Source organism: Amblyomma americanum, chromosome 7, assembly GCF_052857255.1.
Source record: "Amblyomma americanum isolate KBUSLIRL-KWMA chromosome 7, ASM5285725v1, whole genome shotgun sequence".
Lineage (NCBI taxonomy): Eukaryota > Metazoa > Arthropoda > Arachnida > Ixodida > Ixodidae > Amblyomma > Amblyomma americanum.
Genome location: NC_135503.1, coordinates 93234046 through 93251385, shown reverse-complemented (window position 1 = coordinate 93251385; position 17340 = coordinate 93234046). Strand labels below are relative to the sequence as shown.

General features: G+C 45.7%; 1 protein-coding gene and 1 non-coding gene across 2 annotated transcripts in view; one reads left to right on the top strand and one right to left on the bottom strand.

Annotated features, from left to right (window-relative positions):
* Window positions 1-5120, top strand: part of LOC144097334 (uncharacterized) — a 36159-nt gene extending 31039 nt beyond the window's left edge. Inside the window, exon 8 of the mRNA XM_077630076.1 lies at window positions 5043-5120. The gene's annotated coding sequence lies outside the window, so the exon portion shown is untranslated. The remainder of the gene's footprint in view (window positions 1-5042) is intronic.
* Window positions 5121-17056: 11936 nt separating this feature from the next.
* Window positions 17057-17127, bottom strand: TRNAG-GCC (transfer RNA glycine (anticodon GCC)). Its single transcript has one exon. It is a non-coding gene; the product is annotated as a tRNA-Gly (tRNA).
* Window positions 17128-17340: the final 213 nt, after the last annotated feature.

Genomic DNA, 17340 nt, shown 5'->3' with positions numbered 1-17340 from the left:
AGTATCTAGAGGATCCGAACTTTCTTGATGCATGAGTTGTCAACGTGGATGTCGATGGTGTCCTGAGCGAGTGGTCGGAGTATAGGAACAGTAGGTCGGAGCGGCGGAATGATCGGTAACAGCTGCGACAAGTCACATGGTATGACGTCATAGCTACACTTGCGGCGAGCCTCCAATTGGAGGTCAAGTCTAATCGTAATGATTTTGACCTTCACCTTTGCATGCGGGAAGTGGAGCTTTCGCCTCAAAAATGGAACCATTTTTTTTTTGCTATTACGGCATTCATACTCGAGACGACAAAAGCAGGCTTCGTGAACACCGCTTAGAAGTGAATGGCGCTGTACCCTAGACTAAGGGATCCGTGGCAACCAATTATCTTGGAGTCACTGTAGTTTTCTCGGGTAGACGACCAGTGCTCGCTACCTGCATTTAATTGCATTTGTTTACCTTTTTGTAGGTTATAAAAGCTTTGTTTTGGTAGAAATTGAATTGGTTAAAGAAAGGAAATGGCCCAGTATTTGTCTCACAATTCGGCGTACACCTCAACCGCGCCGTAACGGAAGGGATAAAGAATGGACTCAGAGAAGAAAGGAAGAAAGAGGTGCCGTAGTGGAGGGCTCCGGAATAATTTGGACCACCTGGGGATCTTGAACGTGCACTGATATTACACAGCACACGGGCGCCTTTTCGTTGCGCCTCCATCGAAACGCGGCCGCTGCGGTCGGGTTCGAACCCGGGTAGTCCGGAGCAGGTTAGGACGCTCGGCTACTTATCCGGTGTACCCGGGTTCGAACCCGACCGCAGTGGCCGCGTTTCGATGGAGGAGAAACGCAAAGGCGCCCGTGTGCTGTGCGATGTCAGCGCAGAAGAAGCTTCTTTTTATGGAGACGCGGTCGCCTGCAGACCCACACTAACGTCAATTTGTCTTCAGTATTGCTTTAATTCCTCGAATCCAAGCACAATGTCGGTTATGGCCGGCAATTCTTAGGGTTTATGCTTTGTGGTTGCGCTGTGCTTTGCTATTGCTTGTGGGGCATTTTTGGCAACTTTGTCCCAGCTAATGAAAATAACTAATTCTGAACCTCCTAGAAAGGTGCCATTTAAAAGTACAAAGGCTGGTTTACTTGGGGCTGCTTCTATATTTTCTCGGTACTGCACAAAAGCTCATTTTGTGCCGCATTATTTGATACCGCTTACTTATTTGGCAACGCTTAATTTCATGCTGCAGCTGGGAGCCAGCTTTAAAACATCGCGCGGAAGCAAGACCATATTGGTGCTGCAGGAAGATACAAGCACGCCGCCCTGTCAGCGATAAACAGCATGGCCCCCGCGGCGATTTTTGCGTCTTCCAACAGAAGGAAACGCTTTCTAATGTGCCGGCGTCCTATTTTCGCATAGCGGAGCTGCACGAGAGACGCCATTAAGGCCGACGATGCGTTCACGCAGACACTCTTCGCGCATGCTCTTGCGCGGGCTCCATGGGATTCGCTGCTCGAGACCAGACCTCCTCGCAGCATCGAAGAACTGCTTGACGAAAAGGACATTGTCGCGCAAACACGCATAAAAATGAAGAGGCACATAACGGCCGTTTATGTAACTGCTACGCCTTTTGCAACGGCCTTTGTTGCAACTCAGACGGCCTTTTGTTGCGCCAAGGCGGGGAAGGAAATGTTGGTGGCTTCTGGTGCTGGCTGGTTTCGAGGTCAAGTGCTGAGATTACTGGTCGCCTGTCTATCCTGTTCATCCCGGAGGACAACAGAGAGCGTGGAGAATCGATTACGTTTTAAGGACGCCAGCTTGTTTCTCTCCGTTGAAGAAGAATGTGCGGAAATTGACGGTTATTTCTTCGGCACGACGCTGCCACACTGTCGCGCAGCGAGTAGTGGCGATGTGTTGCCATACCTGTGACCGAAATGACACTGGGTGTATACGGAAAAGCGCTGCAAAGGAGTTATTTGCAGTTTGAAACCTCTCAGCTGTTGATATATGTTCTGAGAAAGGTTGGAAAGCAAGATGACAGCAGTTTAATAGCATGGTCTCGGAGAAGAATCTGAAGTTAAGTTTAAGAAGCTGGAGAGATCTATCTGTCGTCCATTGGTGGCACGCGCGTATCAGTGAAGATTACCCTTCTTAGGGCCTCTTATCTGTGGGATAAAATGAATAAGCAGTCAACGGGACATACGTCGATGCTTTCTTTGTGTGCCGCCCATACACCCCACGTTTTCTCGGAAAGAGTGCTTTTTAGTTTGTTGGATCACATCTTTTTTTCGGAAAATTTTATTGCGCACTGCAACCGTTTTTGCAATTTTTATGTATTTTTGTTAATAAGGTTATATTTCTCGCTGCGCGGCATATATTAGACTTTTTGTTGTGATCTGAAAGGTTATATGTATTTTTCCAAGCTAGTTTATATGCACGCAACGTCTGTTGTAGTATTGGCTGCAGCTCTGCCGGCACAGGTGACTCGGCGTGCAAGGCGAATGACACAGTATGTGTGCAACCTATGTGCAAGCGAATACAGATGTATTCGCAATGTACATTCGCAAGACTGAATGTGCATTGCATTCTTGTAAAGTGTATTGCTGTGTACACCCCATTCATGCCTAAAGCCTGACTTTCAGGGCGGCAGTACGCAATAAATAAATAAATAAATAAATAAATAAATAAATAAATAAGATGTGTGCAAATGAGTGATATGACACCAACTTGAGACAACGCGATAATGACCGCTCCTTCTTTTTCCGCTTGCTGTAAAATGTTGCTTGCAGCTTTTTCCTTGTACCCAGTTTGCTAAGCATACTCGACAAACTCTCCGCGCGGCTAGAGTCAATGTACAAGTTCGAGTGCGAGACCTAACGGCCAAATGACGACAGCCTCCACTTAAACGTGTCGCATCACGTGATTTACGCTTTATCGCCAAAAGCGAACTGCCCAAGGCGGCTCCGTGCGGTCTGCGCACCACCGTCAGGAAACCCTTCGCTTCATTCGTGACGCGCCCGACTTAAGTGGCCTTAACACACTGGCGCCCGTCCAAAGCGTAGTGCCGTATTCGCCATCCGAACGCAGGTACTCAGCGTTCAACGAACCCCGTTGGCCCCGTCTCACAGTTATCCACCCTCCTCCAGCACTGCTCCCTCAAGGTTGCGTTGAAGCGGACAGCCGCGCAATCACTCTTTGTGTGTAGTTTGTTTATAGCGTGACTTCAACGGCCACAACACAAACTGAATAGGGCGAGCTGTTATTGTAGGCCGTGAATGTTACCCCCGTTCTTGCGTATCGATTTTTTTCGCATTGCAACAAATTTGTAAGATAGATATATAAATATGAATTCATATTTATATATCTATCTTAGAAATTTGTTGCAATGCGTTTCATATTTACATATCTATCTTAGAAATTTGTTGCAATGCGAAAAAATCGATACGCAAGAACGGCGGTAACATTCATTGCCTACGATAAGAGCTCACCCTAATCTGTGAGCCCGGACTTAAGTCCGGGCTCACGGTAGAATTGCTGCTTGCTATTTTGTTTGTGGAGAAATTTGGCGTACTGAGTGTAATATTATGACCAAAACAAAAGTGATTCTGAAATGTGCCGTTAATAATTGAAAATGCCGACTCAGGGCCTTCGCTGTCTTATCTAGGAAGTTATCAGATCACGTTGCGCTTTGATAGCGTGATTAGCTGTGTTAACTGCTATGTTGTATGTCGAATTTAGCATCCCGAAGGAGCTCATGTGTTTGAGAGACGGCTGATTGGAAAGCTCCGTGTTTATTTCGACCACCTGGGGTTCTTTAACACGCGTTGAAATCGCACAGCACCCGGTCGTTTGTACATTTCCCCTCTATCGAAATGCGGCCTCCACTGCCGGGATTCGATCCCGCGTCCTTGGGCTCAGCATCCGCCCGCCATAACGCTAAGCCACCGCGGCGGGTACCTGCCTGTTTTTGTTTAACGGTTGCTTAAACTAATCCGGAAACCGGTCTTTAAGCGGCTTGTTTATAATGCGCGCCTACACCACGGGTGTTTTCACGACGGCTGCTTCGTGCTTCAACACTTCAGGGTGCTGTCCCCCAGTTTGACGCCTAGCTTCAAGTGTATAAGGTATAAGGCGGCTTTTCTGTTGTTGCGTTTCCCTGGCATTGCAACTAGTACTACTAACTCTACAATGCACTTTGTTGCAAAATTTCCTTCAGAAATTTTCCTCTAGGAAAACAGCTGCAGGAAATGTGTTCATCCCAAGTTCTTCTTGCTTTTATTTTGAATTTTTGTGCGGCTTTATTGTTGCCTCATCGGAAACGTTGACCTTGAAAATGCTGCTTGCTTTCTGCCCAATCATTGCGTAAGCGTGTTCTTGCTTTAAGCGGATGCGTTTCAGTTGCAAGTGAAACACGCTAAAGAGGTACGCTAAGTGCTCAGTTAGCGTGCGTATTATGAGGAACAAAAGTCTCCAGAACACAGGAGCGTGAACTGAAGGCAATAACTGTAATATCAACTGGCGGGTGGGGCGACACTTGTGGTTATAGTCTGGCGCCAGTGCTCTACTGTATGACAGAGAATTGATGTTATCGTCGGATAAAAGTACCACTCCCGCGACTAGATTGCCATTCCTGCTTGCTGAAGGATTTTCTTCCCGGTTTCACGTACGCGTAGTGCAATAAAACAGCCGTGTTCGACATGCAGGATGTCAATCAGGAAATGAACTTCATTAAAACTTCTTTTCGGGCGAGTTGGTGAATAATGACTTACTAAAAACTTATAGCGCAAACACAGACAACCACAGGGAGAGACGGCACACATACATAAGAGCTTGTGTATGTTTGCCATCTCTCCCCGTGGTTGTACATGTTCGCGCTATAGCTTTTTACAGCTAAGAAAGTAGGCTAAATTGTCTCCAAGTATGTGGCGCCACGGAAGCGCTTTTCCGTGTCACACCCTTGCATTTCTTCGTGTTGCTGCTTCTTTCATCTATACCATGCAATAACTGCGATCGCGATGTGATGTTTGTTGGTGCTTATGCACAATGTTTTGCTTCCCTTTCAGTTTCGGGTCACGGCTTTTCTTTTTCACTCGCTGCATCCGGCGTTGGTGGTGGGCCAATAAAGATCGTTGTTTCCCGCATCAGTGCGAATTTCCTATGCTGGACAATTGTTACGCAGGTCAAGCATTAAAATCGTGGCAATTCTGACGGCATTTCTTTTACTGGACACACGGAGCTTTGTTTCAGCGTCAGACCAAGGCTGTGCACCGCAAACGTCACCAATGCTCAAACAAAGCAGCTGGCTTAATTGCTCCACGCAGCAGAACGAGTAAGTGCGAACTGTTGTTTCATCGTTGCTTTTCGTATGGCTTAGCGCAAAGATTTGATCTAGCTAGGCCAGTAACTGAACCAGTAGCCATAACTAGCTCCAGTGCTCAATGGATAAGCATTCTAGATAGTGCTACTGGTTCAGTTACTGGCCTAGCTGGATCAAATATTTGCTTTTAGCTATACAAAAAGCATCGCTGAAACAACAGTTCGCACGCACGCACACAAGGGCGTTAAATTACAAGTACGGGTACACCGGCCACAAAAAGAGAGTCAACGCAAGCGTTTGTCTTCTCTTCCTATATTTGAGTTACTTTGCACTGAATAATTGAAAACGTAGCAACGAGGCTCGAGCTACCTCCATGTGAGCTTTTGCTTTGTCGTTGGAGCTGGCCTGCAAATAAGCTTGCTTCCTACTGGGAATAAAGCCGGAGAAAATATTTCCTGTCATTACTGAGCTAACGAAGCTTGGGACCAGTGCCTGCATCAGAGAATACGGTAGGAAACTCAGCGGTCTCCAGCTAGCAATTTCCTCAGCCGTTTTCTTGCTCTTGCACTGTGCCATTTCTTTCTATCCCTTCCCAGTATTTTGTGTGTTGTGTCTTCACAGCTCGATCAGAGAGAATCGATCAGAGAGTGACTAGGATAGTGCAGATGGTCAGGACATTCGCGGATGTCGGTCCGTATAAAGAATATTTAAATGTCAAAATGTCAGGCGCACTCTGGAAGCAAATGTATTTTCTTTTCTGATAGCAGCACCCGGAAATTTTTCTTACCTTTATAACTATACGCTTAACGAAATAATTTCAACTGTGTGTGCACCTGTGCACATAAAGGACGTGAAGTAACTGCAAAAGCGCGTAATCTATAAATGCAGAAGACATAAGTTGTGGTGCGGGGCTCACAACACCAAGCTAACGCCAAACTAAGCATTGATTATGATGGCAAAATCGTATTGGCTAAAAAATTCGACAAATAAGCTATAATACCAAAGGACAAGTGTTTTGACAGCCCGCCTTGAATACTCTTTAGCGGCTGAGTCTGTGGTCGCTCATGAGAAGAGGCGTAAAATTTGAAGTGGGAAGCGGCCAATGTTGCAATGGTCAGATTCCTATACGGCCGGAAATATTGCGGAGATATTTTAGGTTTATTTTTTAAATCTGCAATTTTTACTTTTCACTTGCGTGACACGAATTATTTAATGTCGTGACGAGGGACGGGTCGACTTGCATACTTTGACGTGACGCGACGTGACGGATAGCGAAGGACCGAGACCAAGCACTTGCAAAGGCACACTGACCAGGACAGCTCTATAAAACGCGTGTCTGATATGTCGAAGGCTCTTCATAACGTATAAACACAACGTGGCCAGGAACCACCGTCATCGTCACTTCAGCGTCTACGAAGTGAGCATATCAGTGAGGCCGACACTAAGTCACTTTCCTGCATTTGGGGTAGTAGTTGTAATAGTAAACCTGCTGTCAGAGAGATGGTTTGGCTTGGTTTATGAGGGTTTAGCGTCCCAAAGCGACTAAGGCTATGAGGGACGTCGTAGTGAAGGTCTCCGGAAATTTCGACCACATGGGGTTCTTTAACGTGCACTGACATCGCACAGTACAGGGGCCTCTAGAATTTTGCCTCCACCGAAATTCGACCGCCGCGGCCGGGATCGAACCCGCATCTTTGCCAGATAGAGAGCTAGGAGAAAGATATTAAACTTTAGTCGTTTTTAAAATGTAGGACGAGTCAGGCGGTCGGGAGAAGTTCAGGAATCCAGTGGCTTGCGCTGATGTCTGGACCCATCCGATGGTCTTACATTGGTCCTCCATATCATCGCTGGTCAGGGCTGCCTCCCACTGCTCGTTTCACAGTCTATGACGTCCTCGGTTGGGATGATTGTTTTCTCACGCAAATCCGCGAAATGTGAAACAGCGTGGGCTCACCGCCGCACCTGGGACATCTGAAACGGTGGATGAAACTGTACAAGTATACTATCCGCAAGAAATGAAACGCGAGCAAGACAATTGGCAAATACAAGAGCATATTAGGTCCTGGAGAGAGAACACAAGCGACTTTGATTAGCGCTTCTAAAGGACAGTCTTCTAGCCTTCGAACTGAAATTAACCTGCGCTAGAGATGAGCTTCCCGCTAGTAAGATATTCTCATTTTGCTGTTCGCGTTTCAGTTGTTTTGTTCGCGTTTCATGCCTTCCTGATAGCATTGATGTGGAAGGTGTTGGTCCATATTTGCCTCTAGAATGTGGCTTATTCTCTGGTACAGTTTAACATAGGGAGGGGGATATTTTGCTGCTGAATTTTTTGTACATATTCGTGCCTACCTGTCGGCACCGCCAATTGGCCGCCTTAATGCAGCCTCAAAGAATCAACAGAAAACATTGGTTTAGTTTGGTTTATGGGGGTTTAACGTCCCAAAGCGACTCAGGCTATGAGGGACGCCGCAGTGAAGCGCTCCGGGAAGTTCGGCCACCTGGGGTGCTTTAACGTGCACTGACATCGCACAGAACGCGGGCCCCTAAATTTCGCCTCCATCGAAATTCGACCGCTCAGGCCGGGGTCGAACCCGTGCTTTTGGTCAGCAGCCGAACGCCATAACCACTTAGCCACCGCGGCGGCTTAACAAAGGGCACGGCGGCACTTTTGCTTGCGTCGTCTTTCGTGTAAATTCGAGTATTGAAACGAATGCAAAACTGACATCTCTTACTGTTTCGAATATGTTTGGTGTCTCTTTGTAGCCCAGAGAAAAATTAACCCCATTTGTCACTGAAGTAGGTTAAGTAACCGTTCAATCCTTGATTGGTCGAAATATTTACCATGCCAGCCCCGTGTATGTTTTGTAGCCTGCAAGAGCCACAGGATTGATACCAAGAACAGGTCCTTGCATTGATCTGCCTAAGGCATTACTGTAAAGCCTGAGATTTTATATTTGTCGCGTCTTCTTTTCTTTTTCATTTGTTTTTTTTTCGCAGTGTGCAACTCTCCTATTTCGTAGCGAGGGAGTAGCCTGCTTGGCCTAAGGGGGCCAACATTTTTTGCATAGGTGTAAATGTAACAAAAAAACGGTGTTTTCAGCACAATTAAAATGTATCACTTTTCCAACCTGTCAAATGGTATCAAGAAACTTTTTTTAAAACCAAAAACAAAAAATTTGCACTGCAAAAAGAGTAATCCAGAAGTCCTGTTTCTTCTTTCATACGGCCCTGCTTGTTGACGAGGTTACAGTGGGCACTCCAGAACAAGACACCAATTAGCCCCCTGTGCTTGTCCTTGAGTGATTCACCGCCAAAGGCGACCTCCCGCAGAGTTAAGCAGACGCTGTCACCATGCGCGGCAAGCCTCAAATGTTGAGCAGAATTTCAAAATTTCCGGCAATTTGTGAAACACGGGAAAAACACTTCGCGATCAGTGCGAGGCGACCGGGAGTGCTACGAATTCAGACGAAGTACTTATACGCGTGAGTTGCTTTTAAGCACTCGGCGGAAGCGGTTGTCGGCGTGATCCCTTTTTACTAGGGGTGTGAGAATATTGAATTTTTCATATACGAATCGAATGCCAATAAAAGGAAGAATAGGATCACCAAGAAATGTCTTCGAATGTCTGGTTCCGGGTTTAAAAAAAATTGAAAGAAGGTTAAACATGCAAACGTTGCTGCACTCACTTTTTTCAATATAGCGTATGGCCTTGAAACGGAATTTTACAAAACTAGACTGGTTTAGCAGCACAGGGAAAGGATACTGTGTTCACAGAAGTGTATATTGCTCGATTAAACAACTTAAGACTATGCAGCCGGTAGTTAGGTCATGCAAAATGAGTAATAAACTGAAATACTTTTTTGACACATGCTTGGAAATAAAAAAAAAACATTGGCGTTTGAACGGTGAGACTGCTTCTAAAAACAAGCAATGAACGGCGGCACCAGTTCGGTTGGGAGGGCTTGCGAATGCGTGGCCGATAACCACCGTGAGCCTGGACTGTGTGCGAAGTTCAAAAGCCGAAATTAAGAAATAGAAAGCGGAAAAAGCGTGTAGGCTATTCTGAGCTGGTCCTAGATGAAACTACTGCATGATGTACAGAGAGAGAGACAGAGTGTAAATGAGTCTAATTGAAGTAGACTCTCCGCACCACTAATGTATCGCGGGTTGCATGAAGTACGTTCGTTAGGTTAGGGCAACCTAAAAAGATTAAAGCCCCTGCCTGCACCACTAACGCACAACAGGCTTAATCCAATCTGAAGATAAATGAAAAGGCCCGAAGGCGAAGTAAGTACCTGCTCCTTACAGTTCTCTGGACGGAGCTCTCATAGAGGCGCACGTAACCTCAACGCACCAATGAATTCAAGAATGCTCCTCCCTTATCGACGTGTTCTCGGGCTCATAATGGTGAGAAGAGCTCCTTCTGAAGTGCATGTATTACAAGTTACCGCATTAGCTCAGATGTCGTCAGGTATATGGATATGCACAAGTGCCAAGCGGAGTTCGTTCACCTTTGCCGAGGTAGTGCACATGTGCACCCCTGCCTTTTTGTCTATGCACACATGTACGCAGACAAAAAGGAGGTGACAAAGGGGAAACCAAAATGTCAAAGTAAGTTATCTTCACGCATTAAACCCCTGTAAATGACCTGTAACAGCTGTTGTGGTTGTGCGTCACAGACGTGGGCTGCGATGCGTTGAACTGCAAACGACCGGGAGCTTCCATACTATGTCCGTCCATGGCTTAATGCAGTAAAGAGGAGAAACAGGATGAAGCGGTCCTTGTGCTTTGCTGCGTATCACATGGCTTACTAAACCACACGTAGTAAAAAGAGCTTCATGTGCATTAAATAGTGTGAACGCAATTAGGAAGCATCTGTGGAAGAATAAGAGGACGTTATAAGGACGCTGTATAACTGCCTGAAAGCCCCAAAGTCCCTGAGCAATAGATGGAAGAAGATTACGACTTCTTTAAGGGAAGCGCGGAGTTTCAGGTTCGAAGAAAGGTATCTGATAATCGATTTATATTTCGAACGCAATTTAATGCATCCAAGTGCATAGTGTCACATGTCATAGTGTCACTAGGGGGGGGGGGGGGGGGGGACTGTGTGAAGCCATTTGGAACGTTCATTCAGTGGTGGTGACGTTATTTGGTAACCACAGTTGCCTGTGCTTTGAAAGACGCGTAAACACAACTAGTTCAAAACAACTGCCTCTATATATCTCACAAAATTTGCGTGACAGGCATGTAACTAGACGGGCGCGATATTTTCACAGAAGGGCAACAAATGAGGGAGCTGGAGAAATTATAAGGCTGTCATATCAACAAGCCTCATTCAAATTAGCGCACTTTTTTCCAATGCACTTTATTCGTTGGCCCTATGTCTGATATTATGCTCGAAAGATGAACCCTACTGCGATTTCAATGATGTAACGCTTAGTACCTGCATCAATCCTGAAAAGATAAACATTTTCTAAGCGCTGCGAGAACCCACTCGTGTCCAGCTAAGGAAGTGCTTGTATTTTGTGGCACAGATCCTGTCGCTTTGAGGCGTGACTACATCTGGAATGCCTTTTAGAACATGTGGCAAGAATCAAGGTTAAGACCGGTACTTTTCCTCTCAGACGGACTACACATGCAGACAGGCGTTAGTAGAAGAGAAAGCGAATATTCGTGTCTGTCTTGGTTTTTGTGGACGACCCATGAATTCGGCGCCGCCGCATATAGACATACAGGCGACAAAGGCACAACACAAGCACCACGCCCTGATAGATGCAGTCAGGGTAAGACTTCGCTGTATTTGATCCCAAGCGCGCAGCTCCAGCGCTCCACACAGACCTGCTCATGTCTTGTGCGTACTTTCATGGCGAGAAAGTGTGACGGTCACTCTTCCATGTTACAAAGGTATAATAATGAATCCATGAAGCATTGCAGACGCTGTTCAGCTACGATAGCACTACTGATTGCACTGTAAAACTTTGGTGCGCCACGGGCGTCACATGTTTCGCAATAAATGGCCTGACAACAACATTTATGCGCAAAGTTTACACGTAAAAGGAAATTTCGCCGCTATTAGGTGTCAACAAGCACATTTAATGCGACTCCCCTCTGCCCAATTTTTCTGCGCACTCACACGCCGACCATCGCTCATCGGCAGGAAATACTGATGAGCCAGCGTTCTCTATCTCAGGCGCCGATCGGACGTAACAGCACTGGGGCCGCTCGGGGCCAATATTTATCCCCGTGTTTCGGACCACGTCATGTTCCCAGAACGCCAAGATTAGGACAGCTAGGCGTTGGAGACTCTTTAAACGACTCGTATACCTTGACGTCTCCTTCTGCTTACACTTCTATTCTCTCTCCCTCCCCTTTCCCCCTCTCCCCTCTGTAACCCCTCCGTAACCTTAAGTGGGCTCTCAGCACCGCAGAAACCAGCAAGCTGAAGAGTATCGATTTAGCACGTGGGTGCAATCGGCGGCCACGATCGGCGCACGTGCGGTTTTCTTATCGTCGCACCTGTTGCCGCTTCGCTAAGGGATCATTTTTTTCCGCGTAATACGGTTTCCCGTAGGTGCGCATACAAGCCTTACCATCCGTAGGAAAACATAAAAACAAGTTTGCCCCGTCTCGCTGCAAGGTACAGGTACTTTTTTTGCTTGGACATTTCAGCCGATTGCAGTGATTGTTTTTTCGCGGCGATGTTTGTTCAATGTGCGCACCAACCTCCGCTGCTCATCTGTCCACTGCTGCACCGTGAAACGGCTGGAAAATCCCCCGAGAACGGTACGAATGGCCTCCCGGTCCATTCGCTGGGCGTAGAAATGAAGGTAATGAGCTCGGCTGTAATTTTTGTGCTCCTGGTAGTCGTTTCCCGGTCGCTTGATAGCGCCAAGAAGGGAACCGACTATGCTTAGGAGGGGATTCCCTTTGTTTTCTTTCTTCTTTTTTTTTTTGCAATGGGCCGCAAATATTTTCATGTGTAAACTAGCAAGAAAAAGCAAACGTGTCACGTTTTTTTACCCAGCATACAGCGTACCGATTCCTTACTTTCGATGTCTCTTTTAGCACAAGCTAACGAAACGGATAAAAAGCTGCCGAAAGAAATCTTTTCCATCTGCAGAACTTTGTGCAATTCAAGTGCGACGGCTGGCAAGAATTATTAAGAGCCTCTTTTACCCAACCTTGCGCAGACGAAACACGTTAACTACAGCACTGTTTACAGAAGTTGCCATTGCGACGTTAAGTAATTATAGCGCTATCATCAACAACTGCAATAATATAATATCCAACGCAAAGTTCCCCGCCAATTAAGTGTGCCAGATAAGTCACATCTCTCATTCTAACTGCGCATGGCGTAACATGATTCCGTTTCAAGGCTGCCTGAGGTTTGACTGGTCTTAACAAAGGAATCATATTTCGCAAATCCGAGGGCAGCTTTCTCACGAACAAACCAGAATAGACTCCTTTCTCTTCATGTTTACAGTTTTTCTCTAAACAGTAACTTTCCTTTGTCGAGAACAATCGCCTTTGTTTGCTATGGTAGTTGTGCCAATTAGGTGTCGCAGAGTCATCTTCTTGGCCGCAGTATGCCTTTCATACCAAAAATCTGAGCGACGCCACTCCTCTGGACGTGTTGAATAGTGCCGTAATCTGCTATTGATTCAAGTCCGTAGTTATCATAGTTCGTTTTTGCGTGTATTAGCAAATGCGGCGGGGGTATACGGCATAGTTATTAATCTTCTTTGTCTCGATAGAGGCCGCAAACCCTGTGAATTGTTTTGCAATTTTATGGGGCTGGCACAACAACAGTCACTGGTATTTACTCTAAAAATGTAAACTCTAAACGAAAGTGACATGGGCCTTAGTGTAGCCGCTAAACATGCGCCTGGCAGCATGTTACATATATTCTGCACTCGAAATGCGCCTCAAAGTTCACACCAAAGTCATTACGTTTTCATCGAAATGACCACGTTCAAAAGCGTGTTGAAATTCCGTGATGTTCTTTCCTGAAATATGGGAGATATTTCTCGCACAATCACTGCTAATTGTACCTCTGTGAAGGTTTATAGCACAAGAGCTTGCCGAGAAATTTAAAATTAATTGCACACGAAGGCAAAACTGCAGTAATAAGTTTTTTTTTTTTACCATTGGATTGGAAAACGTTTATTATCGGCTTCAGTTATAAATGGGTTTATTGATCTTGTTAGGTGGCCGTCAGTGGAGACTGGCGGCGACCTCTTTGGCTCTCGTCACCACATGTACATGGGTTTCCAGGTCGGAGCTGAGCAACAAGGTCTCCCATGGGCCCGGGAGCGCGAGCCTCTTGAGCGATATTGGTGGGGGATCTCTCGGACAGCCCCAGAAGATGTGGTCTACGGTGCCTTGCTTTTTTTCTCAAGTGGGACCTTTTATGTGGTATGCGGACTACGGTGCCATCGCCTGGAATATATATATATATATATATATATATATATATATATATATATATATATATATATATATATATATATATATATATATATATATATATATATCAGCAGACAAGTTAAAGGTAATGAGGGGCCCGTTTGACAAATTTATGAAGGGAGCCAACAGTCACCGAAACCAAGGTGCATAGGGGAACATTAATTTTTTTTTAATGTGCTATGCTTATCAGTAGGATAATAATTCTTAGATTAATAAATTGCTTAAAGAAAATTACTTATAAAGCAGCAGAAAAAACAACCATGCCGCCGGTGGGATCCGAACCCACGACCTCCGAATAACGCGTCCGGTGCTCTTACCAACTGAGCTACGGCGACGGCTGTCCAATCTGCTGCTCTCGTGGGTATTTATGTTTACTGGGTGTAAGCGAGCCATGAGAGTGTTCACCAGCGCCACCCTCGACCATAGCGGCGGACGTAGCACATCCTGTAATACCGCGAGCGTGACGTAGAACGTCATCTAACGGCGAGGGCGGAAACTGTGCGAGAGCCCTCTTATGCTACCTTTGGCATTAAGACTGCCAGAACCGAGACCCTCGTTAAGCTATCAGCAGACAAGTTAAAGGTAATGAGGGGCCCGTTTGACAAATTTATGAAGGGAGCCAACAGTCACCGAAACCAAGGTGCATAGGGAAAAAAAAATTAACGTTCCCCTATGCACCTTGGTTTCGGTGACTGTTGGCTCCCTTCATAAATTTGTCAAACGGGCCCCTCATTACCTTTAACTTGTCTGCTGATAGCTTAACGAGGGTCTCGGTTCTGGCAGTCTTAATGCCAAAGGTAGCATAAGAGGGCTCTCGCACAGTTTCCGCCCTCGCCGTTAGATGACGTTCTACGTCACGCTCGCGGTATTACAGGATGTGCTACGTCCGCCGCTATGGTCGAGGGTGGCGCTGGTGAACACTCTCAAGGCTCGCTTACACCCAGTAAACATAAATACCCACGAGAGCAGCAGATTGGACAGCCGTCGCCGTAGCTCAGTTGGTAAGAGCACCGGACGCGTTATTCGGAGGTCGTGGGTTCGGATCCCACCGGCGGCATGGTTGTTTTTTCTGCTGCTTTATAAGTAATTTTCTTTAAGCAATTTATTAATCTAAGAATTATTATCCTACTGATAAGCATAACACATTAAAAAAAAATTAACGTTCCCCTATGCACCTTGGTTTCGGTGACTGTTGGCTCCCTTCATAAATTTGTCAAACGGGCCCCTCATTACCTTTAACTTGTCTGCTGATATATATATATATATATATATATATATATATATATATATATATATATATATATATATATATATATATATATATGAAGAGCGAGACAGAGATGGCGTCGTTCTCGTTTGTCCTTTCTGCCTCGCTGTTCATAATATATATATATATATATATATATATATATATATATATATATATATATATATTATGAACAGCGAGGCAGAAACGACAAACGAGAACGACGCCATCTCTGTCTCGCTCTTCAAGACAGCATAGGCACCCCTGAGGGCTCGATACGGCCCCACCCACGATGTTAGCAGGAAGAAGCTTGAGGCAGCGTTAAGTATCACTCCCCAGCCTCCATTGTGCCGTGTTCATAAACCTCCGATCCCTTCCCATTCGTCCCATTGCCTTCCTGCAAAATAAATTTGTCCCGCTGCTCGCACGAAGCTATGATATGAGTATGCTAACCGCAAGTACTATCTGCAGTTTGGTACAATTCACACACCACGATGATGGATCGACGAAGAGCAACCCTCCGTACTTCGTTTCTAAAGCATTCGTTTTCTGCCAGCGAGCTTACATTTTACACCTTTACATTTGTACGATTGTTCCTCCCACAGTTGCACGTCTGCAGCACTTGGGGCGCAATTTACTGGGACAATAGCGTCGAGTAGTCTTTATATATCGATCTCCGAAGCTATCTTATCGACAAGAGAATAAAAATTAGTTTCCGAACATTCAAATGTTGTCTGCGATTTATAATACCATGCAGAAAACGTTTATTTGCATTGAGCTCCCTTTTTATTTTATTAGCGAATGCTTTATCGTTATTACTCGTTCTGATTTATTTCCAACCTATATTGGGTGAGAAACGGCTGCTTTTAGAGACCAATGAGAGTCAGCAGGTGATTCACAAACCCATCGTTGCCCATCTAGATGGGCGCCCATTGAGTTCCAATTAGAATTCGAGCGCCATTCAATCAGTGCTGTTTGAAAATGCCTGTGCTAGTGCGGCATAAGAATTTCTCTGTCGTTTTCTGGATATGACAAGCCGCACAGGGCTCTTATGAAGGTACCCAGCTACCTTGAGAGCGCAAGGAAGCAGGGGGCCGGCCTCTGGTAACCACGACGCGAGAAGTAAGCATGTTTTCGGTTCTCGAAATAATTTTTAAACAATTGGCACAAGAAGGAAATACAGTGCCTAAAAGCACCGTGCGTTGCACTCCTTGTTTCGCTGTTTGCATGCTTTTGCAATTTGTCTCGGCGTGCGAAACTATCAAACCCTAGTGTCTAAACCTAAACCCGAAATTGGAAAAACAGTATGCTATGGGTAGAATAGCGATTCATGTAGGGCGTTAGACACCCTTTATTTAAGAAATTCTCCGTTTTTTGCACTTCCATGTACAGTCTCTGCCAAAAGTGTACAGCCCTAGGGGTCTGCTTCTGAGTCCTGCAGGCTTGCGTTCTCAGGGACCCTAATCTCACGAAGGCGGAAGGAACTTAAGTCCTGAACCCTCCAACGATTAGAACTGTCAAATGTGCTAAACAGTCCCGCTACGCGGCTTTGAAGCACACGCATTGGGCTGTATATTTTCGACAAAGACTGTGCATGATCACTGAAGAGAGCACCATGCCTTAGCTTTGTCTTGTCTTCACCGCAAGCGCTGAAGGATAAGATGCCCTATATGTTATTGAATCTGTACAGTGAGAACTCCTAAGCCTAATGAGAGCTAGTGGCAAGGCAGTCGGGGAATGCAAGCATAATAGCAGGCGGCTGCAGAATAGGGCGCGAGTTCATCTTGAGCGGTTAAAAGAAAGAAAGAAAGCAAGCAGCCATCGCCAATTTGAAGCAGGCAGATTTAGATGTGCGACTGCTGGTAGTTTTTTTTTACTTAACGTAAAGCAAATAATTTTTGCACTATGCCACTTACTATTTCTATTATTAAGGTGGTAGCTGAATAAATGGCACGCACCATGAGCGTGCGTTCCGAGTAGAGTCCAGGGAAAAATAGAGCTTGCTCGTTTGGTGGCAATGATGGTGAAATAAAAAAATGCAAAAGGGATGCGTCGGCCGGGAATCGAACCCGGGCCACCCGCGTGGCAGGCGAGTATTCTACCACTGAACCACCGACGCACTTGATCCGAGCGGGAAAACCAGTGAATAAGTGTCCGTGCGGTAAACCTGTCTGGTTAGTGCGCGCAAGCGGCCAGCCACAGCTGTTTTTCAGGTCACCTTTGAGTCGCTGTTGCTACATACGTGGGGCGAATAAGAATGAATACTTATTGTATACTTGAATGACTCTTTTTCTTTCTCGCTATTCTGTGGGAACTATTCAATATTCTTTTT